General features: G+C 40.7%; 1 protein-coding gene across 5 annotated transcripts in view; it reads left to right on the top strand.

Annotated features, from left to right (window-relative positions):
• The window catches only part of Map2k6 (mitogen-activated protein kinase kinase 6), a 195993-nt gene that overhangs the window by 79113 nt on the left and 102322 nt on the right, over positions 1-14558 (top strand). Inside the window, exon 8 of one of the 5 annotated variants that reach the window (XM_087208573.1) lies at positions 9886-10028. The exons of the other annotated variants lie outside the window; for them this stretch is intronic. The gene's annotated coding sequence lies outside the window, so the exon portion shown is untranslated. The remainder of the gene's footprint in view (positions 1-9885; positions 10029-14558) is intronic. 5 annotated transcript variants of the gene reach the window in all.

Genomic DNA, 14558 nt, shown 5'->3' with positions numbered 1-14558 from the left:
CAAGCTCCTTGGCTTGTCTTCTCTTGCAGAGCTGGGCCATATAGTTTGGTATGTCATCCATAAACTCCCCTTTTCTCCTTTGAAGTGGATCTTCAGATTATAATCCACATAATCTACCACCAATCATTGTAATTTGGTCAACTCTGCTCTGAGTTGAAGTATTGCGTAGGCACTTATAGATTCCTTGTCTTCTGCTCTATTCTCTGGTCTGCACATCACTCCTTCTGTCAGATCCTTAGGATCAGCTTTCTTTGTCCAGACCATTAGCTTCAGATCTGGATGCTGATCCTACCCCTCCCTTGCCATCCCCAGAACTGCCACCATTATCATTGTCATCAGTATGTACCAGTTGCTTTTCACTTGTCATGTCTTTGATGAGTACAGAAACACTATAGGCAGATACTGTTATTTTTTAATTTACAAATTAGGCAATTAAATGTTGTTAATAATTTTCCCATGACTGGATGGCAAGTAAATGACAGAGGCAAGAGACAAATCCAGCCTATCTGATTATAGTTCCCATCTATATAATCAGCAAATTTCAGCCCCTGGGCCAAATCCAGTCCTACCTGTTCTTAAGTCCAGCTCTTGAGTTAAAGTGGTTTTCCGTTTTTCTGTTGATAATTCTGGGACTGAACCTGGGACTTCATGCATACTAAGGATATGCTGTACTGCTGAGCTATCTCCAAGCCCTAATTTTTGTTTTTTAATTAACATATAACATTTTTACTTATTTATAGGGTACAGTATGATCATTCAGTAGCTGTGTACAATATGTAATGGTCAAGTCAGGGTGATTGGCATTTCTGTTTTTCAGATATTATCATTATGTACTGAGAACCTTCAAACTCTTCTCTAGTTATTTTTAAATATATAATAAGTCACTGTAGACTACTGTTATTCTACTGTGCTATAGGACATTAGAAGTAATTTTTCCTCTCTAACTGTAGTTTGGGAACTGTTACCATTTTCAATGACAGAAAATAAATCAAAATGATGTTTTATGACACATGAAATTATATAAAATTCAAATTCAGTGTCCACAAATAAAATCTTCTTGCAACACAGCTGTGGTTGGTTATTTATGTACTTTCTGTTTTCCATGGCTGCTTCTTGCTCTACAGTGTTAGAGCTGAATAGCTACAATGGAGACTGTTATGTCCTACAAAGCCAAACAGATTTACTGTTTGGTCCTTTTTCAGAAAAAGTTCGTTGATCCTCCCCCCTCATGACTTTACAAAGTTGAGTAGTGGGGTCTTTTTAGGACGGGGCTCCCTGAGTACATTCCTCTTTGACTTTAATGGGAGTTATTAATCCAGGTAACTCATGGCCTGCTACTCCTCCAGCGACCTCTTGGGCCCAGCCCACAGGAAATGTCTGAGTGGTGTTTCTCCTAGTTGTGAGAATGTAGGTCACTGTTCATTTCCGCTGAACTAAGCCACCCATCTTTTTTAGTCCATTCAGGGTCCTGTCCCCTTAGCTGGGTCTCTCCTGTTTGCTTTATATTTCTTTTCTTCTTTCTTTGCCATTGAGATTAGAAGCTGTCCATTAAATTCTCTCTCCTGTTTTCTTCACTCTCCCCTTCTCGATCCCACATTTTGTTTAGAAGGTAAACTCAAAACAATTTTTATGCTACCACCATTGCCTGGCTTGTTGATTATTGTCACAACCCAGCTCTGGGGTCCTGTCCTGTCCTCCTTCTGTTGTAGAACCTTCTTCATCTTATGCAAAGAGGTTTTTGGTTCACCTATCTCCTGCAAATGTTAGTATATTCTTACAGTAACCCGTAAACCTTGGCGGGGGAACTCCTGGGAGGCTGTGTGTGTCCTTTTGCTTACACAGTTTTTATCTTATGGCTATTATGTGTGTTTAGTGGGGTGGGTTGTGATAGAGGTTTTGAAAGTGAGGGAAGGTGGAAGGAATGTGAAAACATAGTAGCTTTGATAGGATGCACCCAAATCTCTTTGCCATATCTAGAATGAGGTTAATTTAAGTCACATACAGTGAAATGCTAATTCCTACCATTCCAGATGGTATCACGGCTGTGGACTCTTTCTGTGTTCCAGATACTGTGCTTACTGATGGCTATCAGTTACATCATTTACTCTCCCTGTTGTTCAGGGAAGTGATTCCCCCATTTTGTAAATGAGCAAACTGAGGCCAGAGAGGTTCAAAACTTGCCTTGGATGTCAGGCTGATAGTGGCAGAACAGAGCTTTAGTCAAAGTCTGTCTGACCTCAGAACCTGAGCTCCTGGCTACTCCACTTGAGCTGTTACTTCAGAATAAATTCATGAATCCATTGCACAAAAGACATGGTTGGGAACAGAAAACATGAATGCATTTCATAGGAATTTGGGTAAATTTGAGTATAATGGGGCCATGTATGATAATGGAAAGTGGTGGTCCTGTGCCTAGCTTTTTACAGTTCCTTTTGACATGACCCTTTAAGTGCATGGCACTTATAAAATACTGAATCTGACTCATTCTGACTCCTGAGATTGGATTCTAAGTACAAACTTCCCATTGGTTGGAGGAGGCTGATTACAGTTGGTTTACTGATAGGTACTGATGTACAATTACAGGAAATTTATATTAAAACTTTAGTAAAACTGAATGTTTCTTGGCAGGGGATGTGGCTCAGTGATAGAGCAGTTGACTAGCATGCTCAAGGACCACTAACCCTCAGAGTTATATTTGCTGTTTTATAGACTGTATCATATAGAAACTAGATTTGAACCTTACACCTAAGTTAGATTGCTTTAAAACAGGAAGTACAGGAATACTGCAGCTCCTTTTTGGCTTAGTGATTTCTTTTCTTCCTGGTTATTTCTATGTAAATATAACAAGCGCAGTTTCCTTGAAATTATGAATGAACCCTCATTTCCCCTATTCCCTCATGTCCTAGAGCGTGTGGAGGAACCTGGAATTTCCTTTTTGTGGTAGAAGAGGTAGAGGGGGTTGAGAATGAATTTCTTTTTAAGCCAATGATTCTTTCTTGGCTTTCTCTCCAGCCAAAGCAGGGCAGTCATACCTGTGCTTCACGTGTCACCTGTGACCCCTTGCTCAAACCACAGGAATAGAGGATCTGGATATTGAGTGACGAATATTTATTTGCTTCCTTGATTTTTCTTCCTTTAGAACCTCCTGAGATAGGATGAGGTAGACATAAGTGGAAAGCTTAGAATCTGAGACACCAGTGGGGAGAATAATAAAGCATTTGCAAATTATTTTTCAGTAAATATGTAGAAACGGCCAGGCATGGTGGTGCATGTTTTTAATCCCAGCACTCTGGGAGGCTGAATGAAAAGGATTGTAAGGTCAAGTCCAGCTTGGGCAATTTAGCAATTTAATAATCCTGTCTCTAAAAATAAAAAAAGGGCTGGGGAGATAGCTCAGAGTGAAGACCTTGAGTTTAATTCCTAATACCAGAAAGAGAAAGAGAGGGAGAGAGAGGGAGAGAGAGAGAGAGAGAGGAATCATGCTTAGAAATATGCAGAAATGGTCTTTCTGTGGTATTTGTTTGTTTGTTTTTGGTACAGGGGATCGAACTCAGGTCCTTGTGCTTGCGAGGCAGGCGGTGGAACCACTGAGCTAAATCCCCGGCCCCTTTCTGTGGTATTTGAAAACCTTGGCAGGTAATCGCTCCTCTTCCCCTTCCTGCACCTTATACCCCTTTGCCATTTGAAAACTAAAATAATCCCAAAGCCTCTGGATATACCTAAAGAGGGAACTTGCAGGGGCCGAGGGTTAGCTTAGTGGAAAGTGTGGGCTTAGTTTGGATGAAGCCCTGGGTTTGAATTCCAGCCCTAAAAAAAAGAAAAAAGAGAACACTTAGATAATGGGTTTATTCATATGAGTTTAACAAATTTTTGATCACTTATTATGTTTAAGATATTGTGATGGAAATAGAAATGCATTTGATGCTGCTCTTCCACATTTTAGCTATGACGCCTTGGAAAAAATCTACTTAACCTCTAGCTTCAATTTCTTCACTTTCTAAAAGGAGAGACTGACACTTATTCATAGGGTTGTTACGGAGAGTGAACAAGATCATGTATGTACCATGCTTTGGCTAGTGCTTGGCATTCATTTATTCAACAAATATTTATTGAATGCAAGGTGGTGTTTGAGATACTTTGCTATGGTAATCATGCCATGAACATAAAATTGCTTCGCTTTTCTTCTTCTAATCTTGAAGGGCATTATAGTCTAGTAGGAGGTAAGAAAAGCACAAAAGTGTGTAGAATTCAAACTAGAATTTTAGGTTTGCTCAGAAAAGGTGCAATGATTTGGGAAGCCCCATGAATGAGAAGGAGATCAGCAAAGTATTTACAGTGAGAGTGGAAATGTCAGTGATATTTTCAGAGATGATGAATTTGGATCCTAGATCCAAAGTAGGTATGGGAAGGAATCTTGACTTCTTGTTCCAGTGGCATTAATTGAATGTTCTTGTAGACAGAACAGAGCCTTACCAGAGTGGAGAAAAAAAAAGAAGAAGAAGAAAGAAAGAAAATACCCCTGGAGCTTAAAGAACTTTACTTGTATTTTCTAAGAACTTCCTTTTCTTACCAAGATAAATACTGTAGTTGTTGCTTGTGATCATGAAAGGTTAATACACGGAATATATCAGATTTCATACTTTTAGGTGGTTTTCAGATGGTGGAAACTCCAGGAAATCTGGAGGTTAATAGTTAAACAAGTATCTCATATCAACCAGGTTTATAGACACACTGTAATTATATAAGCAAGCTGTTGGTTCAATAATCAACGTCTAGCTAGGTCAGGGAATATTTTCCAGAGCCCAGCCACAGCTGTAATTTTCATTTTTTTATAACCTGCTAACATGCCAACCTGCCGTTTCCATTTCTTGGTGCTTTTCTCTTTTTTGGAATCATCTGAAATCAGTTTAAGAAGAGGAAAGCTGTTCAGTGTACTTCTGAATTCTCATTTTACTTATCAAAAGAGTAGAGTTCTAGAAGATTCTTTTTACTTTCTTACTTTTTCAGGTGCAGCACTGCACACTAGCCGGGGAGTTCATATATACATATATTTATATTTTTAATTTCAGAAAAAGATGCAATTTAAGAGACAAAATACATTTAATAAATGGACAAATTAAATGAAATTTTTCTTTTGTTATCTTAGCTTCAAAAATAGAGTGACCTATATCTCTTGGGCTCACAATGGGCTGTTTCTCCACAAATCTAGTACTTTATTACCTTCTTTTTTCTCAGTGACTTTATTCAATTACAGTCAGAACAGTGGGTGAGATTGGAAACTGATTCACCCCAGAGTTGTGCAAGCTACAGGGCAGTTTTTGATTCACCTTGCTGTGCGGTTCAAGAGAACACGGGACCCAGCCAGGCAGACAGGACCTGCTGGCTATATTATCTTGTCAAGTGGGTTGCCAACTCTTCTTAGTCTGGATTTCGTTCCTGAATGAGCTTCTTGTTTCACAGAGAAAGTAGGAAGAAAATGCAGATTTAATTTTGGAATTGATTTAAGAATGAGTTTGAGAAATGATTATATATTTGAGTTAGAATAGTTTTTTTTTTTTCCTATTCCAAATTTTAGTCTTTCTGATGTGACCTATCTTAGTACAAGACAGCCAGCAGGATTGAAGAGGGTGTGGGAGGTGAAGGACTACACTCTCTCTCAGTTAAATTTAATAACCATCATTGACCAGCTAAGTAGATCATCTGTCCCTTGCACTTTGCTTGGTGAAAACAATGATGAACAGAATCTTATTTCTACTCATAGTAGAAGCTCATAGTCTGATGAGATATACAGTATTTGTTTGCTAGGGATGTTTTAATGAAGTACTGCAGATGGGATGGCTTAAACAGCAACAATTATTATCTCCCAATTCGGGAGGATTCTGAAGTTGGCTCCTTTTGGGTGCTATGAGGAAGATTGTGGTCCATCCAGGCTTTCCCCCCAGCTTTTTGTAATTTGCTGTCAGTCTTTGGTATTCCTTCTCTTGCTTGACCACCTGGTTCTTTGCTTTCATGTTCACATGGCACTCTCCCTGTCTATATGTCTATATCCACATTTTCCCTTTTTATAAGGAAACCATTCACGCTTGAGCCAGGGCTTGCTCTAGCCCAGTATGACATCATCCTAATTAATTATTATGCAACCTCCCTTTTCTCCAGCTAGGTCACTTTCTGAGGTGCTGGTGGTTGGCCCTTCAACATATTAATTGTAGGGGACATAGTTCAACCCATAACCTGAAAAATGAACATGTTAGCAAACTAATGCTACTCTGGGTGTTATGCATTTAAGATCTGCTGGGAGATGCAGCCAGGAGACTGAGGAAGATGAGGCTTATCACTCAGCCTGCAAAAATGAAGAAGCCTGTGAGTAGAAGCAGGATATGAATTTGGCATAGTAGAACTGGAAGTGCAGTTCTCAGGAGAATAAGGAAGTAAAACAAGGGATGGTTATCTGGTCCTTGGCCTGCTTACTCTTCTGGTTTTCTGTCATTAATGATAGACTGGATGCTTCTAAACTGGGATGGGTTAAATTAGAAAACACACACATGCACACATGCGCGTGCTGCTGTTGTATTCATTTCTAAAACTTCATTAATATTTAGTGTTAATGAGACCTACAAAGCAGCCTCCGTGGTTGTGGCAGGCAACTCTGATGTATGGAGACAGGGCCAGGGCTTGGTGATTAGAGGAAAAGGGCATCTGTCCCGGTGTAACAAATGATCCTAGTCCTAATGGAACAAAGCTTAGGAGGGAATGAGCATAAGAACCAAGAATCTGTAGCCAGGCAAAGCTTATTTTTAGAAAAGGCCTGTAACTCTTAAAAAGAAAGTACTACTGAAGTGTTACCAGCCTCTCACAATATTGATTATTAACCAAAGGCTTTTCAATGGTGTGCATTCTTAATCACACTAATAGGCAGCTTTATTTTCCTAATGCTGTCTGGGTGCTGTTAGCATAAAATGATGTGTGAAAATATCAGGAGCCAGTTCAGTAGGAAGGGACAATAAGGAAAGAAATTGTCCGGCATGCTAAATGAGGAGACTGGGGTAAAGTCAGTGGGAAGCAACCTTTGCAGTTTAGAACAGTTGTTCAGCATCCATCAGGTTGTCCTGCCAGAGGGCTGATGGCGGCAGGCTTCAAATGTGGGGCCAGATGGGCAGCCGAGAGAAAGTTACAGCACGGTGAGGCCAGGGCCCCTGCATCCTCAGAGCTGGGGGCATGGTCGTGGGACAGGTGATGCAAATAACAAAAGAACAGGTGGGCAGTAGATGCTAGGCAGAAAGTCAAGAATGAGATGAGTCAACATGAAAGAGGAAGAAAGAAAGAATAAACAGAGATGTCAGTTGGAAAACGGGGATCAGAGAGTGAAAGGATCCAAGAAACCGGGCTGCATAACCCAGGCCATAGTATAAGTTTTTATTGCACAATCCTGCCTAGAAGAAATGAGGATAGTACCCACCTCACCTGTTTCTTTCATCTTCAGAAGCAGATTGTTCACCTGGCTATTGTGTGAAGATGCACTTAGAAGAACCCGGGGGAGGTAGGGTGCAGAAGGACACACAGGAAAAGAGCAAAAGCAACTAGTTTTGGGCTTGTTTGAAGTGAGCCCAGACTTACCTTCCCTGCAGAGTACCTGAGAGCAGCTGGCCAAGTGGGACCCGCAGAGGGACAGGAAAACAGTAAGGAGTGAATCAGCTGCATTGACAGGCCCCTGGGATCACGTGGTGTTCTAATTTTCTTTCTCAGGTTAGGAGGTGCACACAGTCTAATATGAAAAAGTAGCCCTGTGTCCTGGACATCGAAGTCTAAGGCACAGCTGGATAGAAGAAATGCAAACTCCACAGGAAAGGCTCTTTTCTAGAAATTCTGTTCTAAAAGTTTATCAGGGGGTTCTAGGGAGACTTAAGACCTGTACAATTTTCATACTCTTTGGTACAGCATTTTGGTTAATGGAAAACTGTTCTACAGTAGCGATTATTGAGTGCCTACTGTGTGCCAGGCTGTGATAGGCACTGTATTTGTTTACTAAGCACTTAGAGCTTTGATAGCTCTAATCCTCATAAAAACCTGAGAGGCAGATGATATTATTCCCATCTCACAAAAGAGGAAATTGGAACTCCAGGGGATAACTTGTCACCGATCCTATACTTAGTGAATAGAGAGATGGAGTTTGAATTTAGTTTATTTAAGTTCTTTTTTTGTTGTGGTTTGTTTTGTTTTTGGTGGTGCAGGGGATGGAACCCAGGGCCTTAAGCATGCTAATCAAGTGCTGTACCACTGAGCCACACCCCAAGCCCAAAGTCACTTAAATTCTAAAGTTTGTGCTTCTTTCTCTGCCACTGCTTTATAATTACAGTGAAAAATAAGAACACCCATATTGTATAATAGAAAAGCAATAGCTTAGAGTATGAGATATTCACCTCATATAATAGGTTCCGGAGAGAGGGGCAATAAGGTTAATGGAAAAATACTTTTCGCTCGGAAATATGAATCTCTCTGGAGTTTGGTTACAAATAAGTCCATGTGTTTGTATATTTGTTTGTATTGTGTTTTACCTCGATTAAAAGTCATTATCAGGGAGAATTTCATGGAATCCAATTGCAAGAGGTTTGGTTAGGCCTAAGTGACACATCCTCTGACTCCTTCCCCCTTTCTTCCGCCACACTCATTCTGCTTTCCTCTCGGTGTCTTCTGTGGGGCAGCTTCTGCTCACTCACGACCATGTATGTGGATGAAAAGAGCCACTAACTCTGCATCTCTGTGATTTCAGAGTTTCAGTACTCACCACTTTGGTTACCTACAGTCTTTGGTCTGAGATCAAATTCTGTATCTTTCCAAAAATGACACCTGGCAATGAGTTCGTGCTGGGTTGGCTGAATCTAAGTCAGGTATTTATCCCTATGCTTGTAGTCATTGTCTAGACTGCCATCCACTTAGAGGTGCCGCAGAACCAGGACACCTAGGTGGGGGGACATAGGTGAGACAAACAAAGGGATAGACACAGTAAGTGCAGTGGCAGGAAATGCACGACAAAGATAAAAACAACAAATAGAGCTGGTTAGACTTGTACCAGGCATGCTGTGACCTGGGGTATTTTACTTCATTCTTTTAATAATAACTCTTTATAAAGTTGCATATTTTAATAATAACTTGGTTATAAAGGAGATGCATCTCCTTGGATTTGCTCATGTTCTCTGTGAGTGGTGAGACCATGTATCGTATGATTTTTTTCTGTTGCTGGTTGCCTTTATTAAGGAGGCCACAGGGGCCATAGAAAGAGCAATAATACCATCTGGTGAACAAACTAAAGCAGTGTAGCTGAACAGAGAACAACACAGAAAACATGCTGGTGCTCTCTTAAGTGACAAATGTAGAGTTGTTTTATGGTGTGACAGTTGCCCAAGTGTATGTGGTACAAATACTCTGGGGAATAGATACCAGGTAAAATGTAAAGTCAAGACTTGGGAATCATGGACCGTTATATCTAGCAGGGACATTGGAGTACTTTCAGGCTAACCTTCTTCTTACAGATGAAGCAATTATGGCTAACAAAAATGAACTAGAAACACCAAAGTAGTAGCAAGCCAAGTGCAGAGGACAGATCTCTTGAAATTCACACCTGGGCTGTTGTTAGCACCTTCAGTGGATCTTAATACTAAGTCAGACTTTGACTCTCTGGAGAGCTTTTATGTTCCTCCTATAAAGAGAGAAACCAATCTTTGAGGCTTATAGGTAAATAGCAAGTGAGAGCACCAGGGACAGTAGAAATCAGGAGCTCTGTTTATTCAATCAGTCATCAGATGATTGAGTGGGGTCTGTTCAGTCATGCATGCAGCCGTTCATACCCTGGACATTTACTAGTTGCTTCCCTGTGTGGTTTATTGCTAGGCACTGAGGAGTGTGCAGAGAGATGACTTCTACAAAACTCAAATTCTAGCAGAGGACAGAGGTGTCTACTTGTGATTGTCTACTGATACTTGTGATTTGTGGTAGCTCACAGGAAAAGTGATTCACTGTATAGATCTTGCAAGGTGAGTGGGAGAATTTAGGGATTGGGAGTGAATGGTAGGCAAAGCAGTCAGCTTTGGTGTGGGGGGCAGAGCGAAAGACTCAAGTCCAGAAAATCCTAAAGATCTGTGGTTGGAATGTAGGGGTCATCTGCTCTGACAAGGAGGGATGAGGTAGGAGGAATAGGTAGGGGTGGAAGGAGGGAAGATCTTGCAATTTAGGAGGCACTCATGGCTAGACACATATATACTATGAAGTAGTGCTAAGAGAGGCTTTCTTGCAACAGCTAGAGTAGCATAATTTTGTATTTTAGATTCAACTATGCACCTACATCCCTTAGCAACAAGTTTTTGTTAATATTCTGAGCTCAGTATGGAATAGGGAGCCAAATTGGCTTTGAAGAGCTTTCTTTTGGCAAGTCAGTGAGTAACTTTATCATAAAAACAAAAAAGATACCAATCTTTAGAGGGAAGAGAGTTTGCATGGATTGATTAGTATTGAAAGTCATTTTCCTGAACTACCATTTGATGACTCAGTGCATAATGGCACTGCTGGTGGTTCACTGACTCACACTCACCCCTGCTCAGCAGGGCATGCCTTGAGATCTGATTGGCCAGTTTCCATTTATATGGCCATGTCTTCCACCCTCTTTTTTGTTTTGTTGGTGAACTAACTTGACATTCCTGCCTTCCAAGGACTAGGGAGCTTGTGGGCTCTCCCTGTCTGCTTGCTCCATGAGGTCACCATGTTTATGTTGCCACATTGGAATGCCTGCCATTCTGGAGGTTTTCCGGAGTAGAAACTCAGCCTCTGTTCTAGAGCTGGAGACCTTGGGGACCTTTGGAAATCAGCCTCATACTCATAAAGAGGAGAGTGCTCCAGGGTTCCAAAAGGTCTTCTAGAAGTTCAGGAGGAAGCACCCAAGGTGATGATGAAGTGCAAAAACAAACTCAAGGTGGTCTCTTCCAAATGTCATATCCAGCCAATATTATTTTTGTCTTATTTTTTTCAACTTGAAATTTCCAAAACGTGTATACATAGCCCTGCTTAGTTCTTAGCAACAATCTTAGCAACACATCAGAGAAAAATAAATCAACTAGTTATCTGTATTTTAAACTAGATCTGTGATCTCACATTATCTATCTGCCCCAGTCCTCAGTTTCCATCTCTGTGACTGGACGGTCACTCCATTGTGTAGTTCTAAAGAAGTGCTTCATCTGACCGGTTAGGAAAACACATACACTAAGGCTAGAACATATGGAGACCATAGAGCTTCGGTGGAAATATAGGAGCATAAAATTAAGCTGGCTGAAGGCTGGCAGATGAAACTCTTCAAACGTTTTACCTTCCTTCCCTTTCCGTTGGTCTCAGGGAAATCATCCCTGCTTCATTCTATTTGTTTTGGGTAGTTTGAAAGAAATAGACCACTTCAACCATACTCTAATAATAACCCGAATTTATATATCACTGATTTGTACTCCAAAGTGCATTTCTTCCCTGTTACTCTGCTAAGAATCAAAGATAAACTACAGAGATAGTGGAAGAATGGCCTTTGTATAGTATGACCAAGAAAGGTTGTGAAGGCTTTAAGGAAAGGGCGCCATCAGTCTATGAGTTGGTGTAGACCTGATATTTCTAGAAGCTAAAGAAAAAATAATCTAAGATGTATTTCAATCATTTAAAATTGATTTAAGAGAAAAAAGTGGATGTGCTGCCAGCACATTAGATTGTTAGGCTGCAAACAACACTTTAAAAGAAATGAACAGCTGTCAGTTTTCTCTGTCCTCTCTAGAGATTTAACTTTGGAAAAAGAACAAGTTTGCCAATTAACAGATCTCATCTAAATTCCTTCCTTTTTCTTGGAGCTTCTGCTGCCCTAATCCAGCCTCCTTCAAGAGCATAGCGCTCTGATTCTTTGATCCAAAGGAAGATCCAAAAGAAGAATCCAAAGAAGATCCTTCCCCACCCCCTCCTCCTCTTCCTCCCCTTCCTCCTCGTCCTTCTCTTCTCCTCCGTTTTTCTCTTCTTTCTTCTTCTTCTCCTCCCCATTCCCCTGCCCCTACCCCTTTCTTCTTCATGACACTGGGTCTCACCATGTTTGTATCCTGCCAGGCTTACTGTGTATGCATCCTTAGACTTGGTATGTCGTCTAGGCTGGCCTCAAACTCACAATCCTTCTGCCTCACTCTTCTGAGGGATGAGATTACAGGCATGTGCCACCATGCCTGGCAAGATTTTTACTTCTTTTTTCTCACTATTAGGTATGCTAATGGCCAGGCAGGGTTAAAATGAGAATTAATGAAGAAATGCTAATTAATTTTATGAGAGCATTTTTACAGTAAATATTTGCGTGTATTTTAATAAAAATGAGTGAATGGGGGACTTTTCTCTGGTTATTTATATATTGCAAAGGATTTTTAAGAAATTCATTTCTATGTTGTATACAGTGTTTTATCCTTAAAGCCTCACTCCGTAGTTGGCACATAGTAGGTATTCAACAAGTAGTGTATCACAATCTAGGATTAGCCTTATACAGACTTTCAAAGTGGATTAAGGTAGTGTTTGGTAAATCCAGTCTCTCTGTTCCTAGACTTTCTTCTCACTTCTTAAGAGAACATCCTGTCACACCTGCAGAATCCTTCTGCATCTTTTTAATGTCTATTTTTATTGTGATAAATATATATACCATTTATATATTTATATATATATACCATTTTAATAATGCTAAAGTATACGTGTCAGTGGCTTTTCCTATATTTACAAAGCAGTGCAAGCTTCACCACTGTCTCATTCCAAACCTTTTTCATTGTCACAGAAGGAAATCCTGTGTTTATTAAGTAGTCAGTTCTCAACCCCTCTTCTCCCAGTTCCTGGAAGCCACCAATCTGCCTCCTGTCTCTATAGATTTGCTTATTCTGTGTATTTCTTATGAATGGAGTCACACATGTAGCTTCTTTCCCTCAGCAAAACATTTTAGAAGTGCATCCATGTTGTAGCATGAATCAGTGTGCTATTCCTCTTCATGGCTGAATTGTATTCTATTACATTGATAAATCACATTTCTTCCCATTATATTTCTTATCCATATCTAATATCTAGACAGTCCTGCAACAGTAATTCATCAATCACTTGTCAGTATAACTAGTAGAACTTAAACTAAGAACTCATCCAGGGGAATTCACATCATTTAGGTGGACAACAGCTTATAACAAGTTAATCCATTTTTAATGATGAAATTTCAAAGATGGGAGAAATTTCCAATGGGATGGGAGACTTGCTTAGTGCCACTGAATTACCTGTTCATGACTGGCTGGTTTCTTGTGAAGCTAAGCCAGCAGGTGTGGGACTGGAAAAGCACTAAACTGAAGAGACTCACATGCAGGTTCTCAACCTGGGTTAGTTGCTGGCTGACAGTGTGGCCTGTATTCCTCTATGTCCAATGCTTCTCTTTGTTATTTTGGTTACTTTGGGTTTGGCTTTGTATCAGGCCCTCTGCTAGGCTCATTTACGTGCATTATCTCATTTGATTCTCACAAAAGTTATGTGGAAAATGTGTAATTTTGTCCATATTTTATAGTTGAGAAGTCTGTAAATAGGGGGTATAGAAGACTAAGTACCCTAGCTGAGGTTTCACTTCTAGTAAATTGTAAGGGAAAGACTCAAATTCATGTCTAACTTTAGCCTGATTTTATGACCACTGTATGGAAGCAGTTGGCAAACTGTGGCTTCCTGTGTGTTTTTGTATAGCCTGAAAGTTAAAATAGTTGGTAAAAATTTAAAAGCTTTCAGAAAATCAAAAGGAGAACATTTCATGACTTGTGAAATTATATGATGTTCAGGTTTGAGTGTCTATAAATAAAGTTTTATTGGAACACTACACTCATTTGTTACATTTTGTCTCTGCATTCATGCTGCAATGGCAGAGTTATTGGGACAGGAAGTCTGTGGTCCACAGAACCTCAGCTTTACTACCTGGCCATTTGTAGGACAAATGTGCTTATCATCAGTCACCCATAAACTATAGGGAGGAAAAAATTATTATTTAAATCCATTTAACTTTGATGTTTCAGGAGTTGCAGAGAAAGTTGTTTTAATCTGTTTTCCTGCGAGGTCTCCAGCTCTCTCTGCCCTTCCTCACTCTCAACAATTAGTTGGCAGTGAAGCTCAGCCGGTCCCAGCACCCGGAAGGAAGCTCCCCCGCCTCCATCCCAGGCTCCTAGGGCAGTGAAGCTCAGCCAGTCCCAGCACCTAGAAGGAAGCTCCCCACCTCCATCCCAGGCTCCTAGGGCAGTGAAGCTCAGCTGGTCCCAGCACCTGGAAGGAAGCTCCTCCACCGCCATCCCAAGCTTCTAGGGCAGAGAAGCTGAGCCTGTCCCAGAACATGGAAGGAAGCTCTCCTGCTGCTATCCCAAGCTCCTAGGGCAGAGAAGGTGAGCCACGTGGGCACCAGAAGCACCTCCCCCCATGGAAATGAGAAGACACATAAACAAGCCTCAAAAACAAGACTTCCAGATCACCTCCAGCAACCCCAAAGGGAAACGAGATGGAACACT

This window comes from Heterocephalus glaber, unplaced genomic scaffold, assembly GCF_053883595.1.
Source record: "Heterocephalus glaber isolate CG9 unplaced genomic scaffold, H.glaber_assembly_v1.0 deba00000937, whole genome shotgun sequence".
Lineage (NCBI taxonomy): Eukaryota > Metazoa > Chordata > Mammalia > Rodentia > Bathyergidae > Heterocephalus > Heterocephalus glaber.
This window is presented reverse-complemented; position numbering and strand designations above follow the sequence as displayed.